Genomic DNA, 9,190 nt, shown 5'->3' on the forward strand with positions numbered 1-9,190 from the left:
TTCCATTTACTGCTGCTTTCACAATTTCCAGCTGCAGTTGTTTGCTTTGAGTGTAGTAGTGCAGCTTCTACACCAGCAAAGACATGTAGAAGAAGTTGCAAAACGAAAGCTTGTGAACAAATTCCTATCGTGGGATAGTTTGAGGTGTGGTATTGAAACTACTGTCTGTACATGCACTTTCAGATACTGTGTGGAGTATTGATTACATTCAGCTACAATCATTTCCTAGGTACTGCCCAGTCCAGAAGAATTTTTCAGCACTAAATTGTCTTACCTATGCTCAAACAATTTAAGTTTCTCTGCATTAAGCATTTCTAAAGGTAAATTCCTTGGACTAGTGGTTCTCTGTAGGTCAGGGGGATGTGGACTTTGGAAGTCTGAGTTGACACAATCTACAGAAAACTTCACAAAACAGTTGAGATAAGTTTCAGAATTAAACCCATTTCATCATTTTGCATTGCTCAAATGTTTCTCTTTACGGAAGCAGCCAACATAAACTGGCCTTTTACAGTTTGGTAATCTGAGCTTTGAGGAACAGGGTATTGGTTGTACGCCTCTTCACTTCCCCATAGCAACACCCCGCCCACTGGTTTAAAAAAAAGCAACAGTTTCTGGGAAGTCAGCTGACGCACAAGTTAATCTTTTACAGCGCTCAGCAGCAGTTACTTGTTAGACGCTGCAAATACTGAGAATTCTGAGGCTGAGATGCAGAGATAGGCCAAGAGTGCGCAGTTTGCAGTAACACTGTAAAAGGGGAAACAGATCTGCTAACTTAAAAAGGGTTTGCACATCTTGCACTAGAAAAACAAGAGCCACAGCATTCAAACATCACAAGAATTTCCAGAGCTGCTTCACTGGCTAAGAATTAGAGACTTGTCTTACTTTGAGCTTCAGAACTAGTCTCTAATTAAATCTTAGCTTACAGTCTGGGCTCTGCTATTTCAATATGTTTATATAATTGTGCAGAGTACCCTGAGGGTGTATGCTCAAGTCTTTCTTCTCTCTCACTTGCAGAAGCGCCTTTGAGCAAAACATGTTTCAATGTGTCTCTGGGCATTGGTGTAAATAAGCATCTAGATCCTCTGTTTAGTGCTATATTGTCTCTCTGGTCGGTGATGAGCCTTCACTGCTGTGGTGCTTCCACACTGTGACCTAAATTGTCAGGTGTTTGGGTTTTTGTTTTGGTTTTTTTCTTCCTGCTTTGATATTTTTCCTCTTAGTTTGAGTCACTGAGGCCCCATCCACCCTGTTTTATCTCTGCCAACAGCAACTCCTCAGTTCTTTGGAAGCTGCGATTAGCAACCACGATTTCTCTTTCCCTGGAAACACCTGTTGAATGCCAGCAGCTGTATCCATTATAGTTCATGCAAAAAAGCAGAAATGTGCAAACACAGCCTCTCTGATAAAATCCATTAGTGTAGCACTGCCCTCCCTGGCTCATAATAGGGAATTCTAATAAAGACTATCAGCTTAGCTTTCAGGGAGGGCTGGTGATGGTCACACACGCTATAAATATTAAAATATTTGGCTGCAAGAAAAAAAATGCATTGATCTCATAAAATGTTGACACCCCTTCTGTGGAGTTAAACAATGAGAATAAATGCAAACAAAAAAAATAAAAAAAAATAAAATCCATTACAAACACGTTGCTCTTTGCTGCGGCTGCTAGTTTGAATTCCACACCAGCCTTCCAACTCATTTTTATAGTTGCAAATGGATGTCAACACATTCTGCTGTGTAATCTTGTTTGGAAACCAAAGCAGACAACATTCGTTTTGTCTTTTGGCTTGGTAATGTCCTTCAGCAGCACCAAAGCAGCATTTCAGCAGATAAACTTGGTATGTGCTGAGCCTATTGATTGATGGCACATTAGGGAGGTTGGATTGACGATCCAATGTGCACTAACTGCACATTCTGCTGTACGCTTTGGGTGGAAGTATGTAAATGTTTTTGCTTGCTCTAAAAAAAATATGGGTTGATGCTTACGCATGTCTGTAAATGTTCAAATATGGAAATCACCGAGATTCTGATCTGGGATTTTAAAAAGAATTGTGTCTTTAAACACCTTTTATTAAAAGCAGTTGAATTATAAACCAGCTGCTAGTTACATTTTGAGGAATTTTCACTAGTCTTTGTCACGGTCTTAATTTTTACGTGATCATCATCTTTGGGGTAAATGCATTTTGTCCATGGTTGTCCGACTTTGTGTTCTCTGTTGGTGATTGGTCATACTGTTGTGTGGCGTTTCTTCATGCATTTTCCGCGCTTTCATGAGCACACTGTTGTCGAACAATGTTGTGTGTTGTTATGGAATACAGAGTTGGAAAATAGCTTTTACCAGAAGTTTAAAAATAGTTGGGAGATCAGAGGTCAGTTGGCTCCCATTCATCAGCGGTTCAGCCTGAACAGCTCCTCTTGGTGAGACGATACTGACCACAGACCATCCAATCCGCTGGATGATGTGTCATGTTCCTTTCTGAGCGGAGTCATCCCGTCTTCTGAAACTTTACTCTTGACCATAGTGCAGTATTAATAGATGACTTGTCCATGTTGGCATTTGTGACGTGAAGCCTGGCAGCTATCATTTCTCACAGCTCACCTCAGAAGATCTTTTCTTTGTTCAGGCTGTCTGCTTAACTATATTCACCAATTCTCTGGTTTAATGGTGTGCTATGATGGAAACTCTTGGTGTCATCGCTTAACTCTAAAATGATGTTTGATTCTAACACAGATTATTTCACTTTTGCACCATATTTTGTTGCATAAGTAGCTTATCTGTGGTCTTGACATGGACATGTGAGCACTATTTTTGACATTATAGATAGGCTGGCTCTATCATGGTCAAGTATCGAAAGATATGCAAATCATGAAGACAGCAGGGTGTTTGTTTTCAAGATGAGTAGCTGAGCAGGTTCAGGATTCAAAATAACACTATTTCTGTAGCAACTTTTAAATGCTGAGTTTACCAAGTAGGATACTCATGAAGACAGTATTACAAAACAGGATAAACAAAAGGGAAAAGGTGGAAAGATTGAGTTAATTATAGTAATGCAGAATTTGAATGTAAGTAAATCCACATAACAAACATCAAATGATGCAAAGGAAATAATAAAAACACCAAAACTGCACACTAAAGGTAAGAAAAAATACCGATATGTGGGATAAGAGCAAAAAAAAAAAAAAAAAGAGTAACAGTGAAGACATGAAAAAATGGGAAAAGAAATGGGGGAAAAGGTGCAAAAGATAATGGAAGAGATGAACCATAGTGCTCTACAGATCATGTTTTAGGTTTAAAAAAAATTCAAGCACTTGCACACTTTTGCTAATCTAATTTGTTTCCTCAATTACAAGACTAATTATCCAACTAATTGCTTCAGTTCTACAAAAGACTCTGCAGATATGTCACAGATTGCATAGATTCTCGTATTTTCCATTGTGTAACACTACAATTTTGAAACAAAGGATGTTTCTAGCCAGATTCTTGTGTTATCTGTGAAAATACCATTGACGAAACAATGTTTTAGCCTAAGGGTTTCAAACTATAGAGCTAGAGAAACTATGCTTAGAATGTTGGAGACGTCAAATTTGCTATGCCACTTCATCTGGGGGTTGTTTTCCTCTCCTGTGATATGACTTCATGAATGAATATTCATATGTCTGAGTATGTTTACACTCGTCATATCACTCAGGCTGCCGTGAGACGCCAGCTACGTGCCACTTCTTTGCTGAAGCAGAAGCTGTTGTAACTGCTCTCTCTCTCAGAACATGGTGTTCTCTACAGCAGGTCGATGACCCCGCATGAAGTCATCAGAGGCTTTCCATGTTTTGTTTAATTCACAGAGGAAAGAGCAGTTCAATATCAAGGCTTGCATTCTGTCTGTGAGGGGGGGCAGGATGTTCCCAGCAAAACTCCCAGCTTGTTACCAACAGGAAGGAAATAGCAGGACATTTGGTCTAAGAATAAATACGGAGTCTGAGCCGTGTTTACATGGCACTCCTCAGCTGGCACATGTTCAGCTTGCCTTTATCATCAAGACTTAACATGCCAGTGCTTTCCTCCTTCATTTTTTTGTTTCTGTTCTTCCGTATTCTCCTTATTCCAGAGCAAACAACGCCTTCTTTTACTTTGCATACACTTCAGTTGGCACAATGCAATGTGTTTAAATGTTTAACATGTGAAATGTGACTGAAAAAGACTTAAGTAGAAGAGTTTTTTCAATGTGTTCGTCATAGTTCAGCAACCCAGTGGGTGACTATGTTCTGAAGTAACAGAAATACAGTTGGGTTTCTGCAGTAACCTCATTTCTTAGGAATAAGCTGTGTTAATAAGATAAAGAAATATGGCTGGATCAACCTGTTAGGAGCCCCTGAGGCAACAGATCAGAATTGACCTGTACTGATCCCACTTTTTTTGTGCGGTGTACTGTACCCTGCTGTCAGCACACCCAACATTATACTGGAATGCTGCCTTTGCTTATGGTTCTTTATGGAACACAGTTTTATTGAGATGTCAAACTCCATGGTCCATCTTCGCTGACACTGTATTCTAGTGATGCAAATTTGCCAACAAATTTGCAAATAGTCAAATTACTAAAAAACAAAATACTGGCGTGCAGTGAACCTGCAGCTTGTCTTGGCTCCAGATCAAGTGCCCGTCTCGTCTTGTTGGTAATCCAGTCTTGGTAGGGAAGTCACAGCGGCAGCACTATGATGGCCAGCAGGAGCTGTGCATCCGTAGAAAATGATAAAGTCAGAATGAAAATGAAACCAAAACTAACTTAAGTCTAAATCAGTCTAACAGTTTTGATATGATTCAGACACATTCACGCAGTAAAGAAAAACTAGTAAGTCTAAGTACAAATCCTGATCTGCTACTCTATCTCAGGCCAAATGCACCAACCATAAAGAGAAAAAAAACACAAACAGTTTCAAAGTTGAACTATATACCTGTTAAAGTTCCCCACTTTAGTTTCAAACTGTGGTTTCTTTAAAACATGATTCCTGATCAACTGTTTTTAACCACAACTTTTACCGTGACCAGGTCATTGCAGTTTTACGTGTGATTTTCCACTTTAATCTAGTTTCAAAATCATTCAAATTTTGAAATTCTCCTGTAAATGCACATCTAAAACATGTATGAATGCAGGGGTGCCAGTGTTTATCATATATGGTCCTCTTGTGTTTATGACACAGTTGTTAGGGAACTATGAAACAACAAAACTGGGTGACAAACATATGAGAAGTAGGTCATCCATTTCCTTTTTTAGTCACTGAACCCACATGAACCGTGACAGAACATGCGTGCGCTCCGGAGCCCCCCTGCATTGTGTTTGCAGAAGCATCAGGACCTGGCTAGAAGATGTCTCTCTCCGTTGACTTGTGGTATTTCAGGGTCAAACTGCGACAGGTCTGGGCTTGTTTAACCCGAATGTTCCAAGGTGTGATGTTATGTCTCGGTAAACCATCAGGTGTTCAGTGTCAGTTACAGCATGTCGCCCCTCTCCCCACCACTGGAGTTTGTGCCTTTTGTCCAGAAACCGCGTGTTTGCCAAGCTTTGATGGCTGTTTGCTGATGTCTGTAGCCTCCAACATTCTGTGGAGTTCAGTGGTTCAAAAGCCATTGAACTCACATGAATGGATGGCATTGTGTTTTAAAAAAAAACCAACAGTGATGCTGATAGTCATCCGTTTATGCGGTCATTTGGAGAAGCTCAGCAAGCAGCCATCCGTAATTCATATGACCGATTACCATTTCGCCACGGCAAACGTGGAATCATGCTTTTTTCGATCACATGCCATGGCACTTGCTGAATAGATGAGTGTTTCAAAATCCTTGTTTGAGCTGGAGGATGACTACAGGAGAAGTTCAATAGATGACTTCATTGTCAGCAGGATGATTTTGCACCCCCTCCTTCCCCCAGCTGAGGCTGTGATGAGCAGTCGGTCAGCAGAAAATGAGCACTTGCCCTCGGAAAATGAATCACGGCCGTGCATCTCCAGTGTCTGGGATCAAAAGTTACAATGCAAGCAGAACCGCAAATATTTGACTGCATAGGCAATTATCAGTACTGCAAAGGGGACAAACATGCTGAATCATACTCTAAAAATGTGATAGTTGGTCTTTAGCATGAATCATCCAAATCCAGTGGCCCAGCATGGCTGTCCACACAGACGGCACTGACCAAACAGTTGGTCAGTTTTCCCGCAGCATAACACATTGTCATCTGTTAAGAGGCTGTGGTGGCCAAACATGTGCATGGAAGCGTGCGTTCTTGGTGGATTAGTGGGCAACATGAAGATTATTTACTATGTTTGCTTCACAATTTTTGCTATGATAGATGAAATATTTGTCACTGTCTCTGAATCAACTCCTGGACTGTGTGGACATTTTTGGCTTCTGATTAGTCTCCAACCTTAAGGATCTTCTAGTTTTGCCGACCTGGTTGATATTTCAAAATTTTTGCAGTTACTGAGGCAACCATTATTGGACTGATAGCAGTGGAAATTACCAACGGCAATTTATTGCTATGTGGGTTTTTTTTTCTTTCTAGAGTCACATACGAGAATTGGTGTGCCCTGAGGGGTTGTCGGGGATTTCCTAGAACCACTGCGAAGGAAACCAAAACTTAATAAAAACAAAAAACTCAAAGCAAAGAAAAGAAACTACTTACTGACGTCACATTTAGCCTCAAGGTCAGATCATCTAAAATGAAGTGTGGCAGCTGTGGTTCAGGCGGCAGAGTGGATTGTCCCTTAATCGCAAGGTTAGCGTTTCAATCGCCTGCCCCTGCACATCGAAGTGTCATTGGGAAAGACACTGAACCTGAAGTTGCTCCCAATGGCAGCATGCTTGGTAGCTCTGTCATGGCGTGTAAATGGGTAAAAGAAAAACACATTTTGAAGCGCTATGGGTATTGCTAATGCAGAAAGACACTATAAATACAATTTACCATTTATTAAGCGCGACTTAAATGAAATCCAAATTTTCCCTTTTTATCTTTATTTTTCAACATAGCCATATAAAATGTGACAACAGCGGAATGTAATTCATCAATTACTGAAACTGGTAATACATTTCAGATCTATAAGACCCTGTTATTGCATGCATGCTAAAAGCTAATGTAGGCTAATTTTTGTGAGTATGTGGCTGCAGTGTGTGAGATGATACAGTTCAGAACATCTCTGAAGAAAATGCAAGACTATAGCAGAAAAATCCAACAAATCTATATAAAAACCAACTCCAACTGATCACATATGAATTATTCAGATGGTGTCTGTGCTGTACGCCAGGGAAAAAACTCAATTTAAGCCCATCTTCTTTGGCTGTTGCCTGACCATTAAAATGTTCGTCCAACTGCTGTATTCATCACGTTTAAGTGAGACAAACTTTGTTAAAAGATTAACTTAATCTCGTTAACCTGACCCAATCACAGTCACATGTTGACGTTGAAAGGATTCTCATGTTGGGTGTCACTTGTTTTTAGCACATAGTGCATGACCTCTTTTCATCAAAGAGAAAAAATGTAGATGTTTATCAGGGTTTTACCTAATTCTAATGAACTAGCTGTCAACCCGCATGAGAGATAGTGGTAATGGAAAATAACGTATTTCAGATCACACCTGCAGTTTGTTTTTTTTAGAGTTGTGGAGTTTGTCCATTTATATTGATTTACGTTTAAGAGGTTCATACTTACAAGCCTCTTTGTGAACCAAATACTTGGTGTCAAAAATGCCTTTTTCCTGCATTCTTTTGATGCTTTCTTTCTGCTGGCATTGTATTGTGCATATGTCTGTGGCTACAGCAGTTAGAACCAGAGTTTCAGGCTGATGAACTCGATGTATAGTTTTGAAAAATCAGACATCCACCCATCCATCCATTCTCTATACACCGCTTTATCCTCACTAGGGTCGCAGGGGGTGCTGGAGCCTATCCCAGCTGACTCGGGCGAAGGCAGGGGACACCCTGGACAGGTCACCAGTCTGTCACAGGGCTACATATACAGACAAACAATCACACTCGCATTCACACCTACGGGCAATTTAGTGTGATCAATTAACCTCAGCATATTTTTGGACTGTGGGAGGAAGCCGGAATACCCGGAGAAAACCCACGCATGCACAGGGAGAACATGCAAACTCCATGCAAACTCTTGCTGCAAGGCGAAAATGCTAACCACTACCCCACTGTGCAGCCCCAAAATCAGACAGCAATGCAAAAATATGACTCTTTTACATGTAGGGGTACATTACAGCTGCTTTATGTGTATTTCAACATGAAATCTGACGCCTGTGTGCAAGGTGTAATACTTTGCACTAATGCTGTTCTCACTGAAGTCTACATTTGCTCCACAGGTCTATGCAGATTTTGCTCATTTATTGGTTTCTCAGTCCATTTAATCAAGCCCTTCTGGCTGTCTACACTAATATTGAGGTCAGTCATTCATAGATTTCAAAATTGCAGATGATTTAATCCTACCTTTCCAATATGAAATGACAGATCAAGAAAGACACCAGTGAGAGAGGACAAATATTTCACAGAACCAATAAACTACATAATTCTTGTTGCACGCATGCTTTGCAACAATAGTTGTGCATTTACCAGTTTGACAACTGTAAGATTTTATAAGATCACAAGACTTGACATTGCTCTAAAGTACACTAGCACTGTGTGTCATTGCCAGTTCTCTTAAATATAAAAAAGGCATAGAAATTGATGGAGCACAATCACAAATCTTTCCTGACTCTACACATTCTTCCTTCTTAGCAAAATCTGACACCTAAATAGCCACAAAACAACTTGCTCTTGAAGATCTGACCACCAACTGTTCAGTCGGAGAATGTTATGCTGCCCTCAAGCAGAGCTGATGAAAGGTCTGGTAGGCTCATGTGTGTCTAAATCCACCAAAATGTATTTTAGTTCAAATCTTTAGACCCATCTGATGTCTGCTCAAGTCATTTGCGGCACTTTCTCTCAATTTGAGCAGCTCCCTTTGAAGCTTCAATGTGCTTTATTCAATGTTTTTCACATAATTACAGAAGTACTCTCCATCCTGCATAAAGACTTCGGTGTGAGGTACTTCAGGATATGAGTGAAGTTTCATTGAAAGTACAAATGTAACTTTAGAAGCTTGTGTATTGAATAGAGGTCACCTTTCATGCCCCCAGTTGTTTTGTGGCGAAAGAACAACTA

Source organism: Acanthochromis polyacanthus, chromosome 12 (genome assembly GCF_021347895.1).
Source record: "Acanthochromis polyacanthus isolate Apoly-LR-REF ecotype Palm Island chromosome 12, KAUST_Apoly_ChrSc, whole genome shotgun sequence".
Classification (NCBI taxonomy): domain Eukaryota; kingdom Metazoa; phylum Chordata; class Actinopteri; family Pomacentridae; genus Acanthochromis; species Acanthochromis polyacanthus.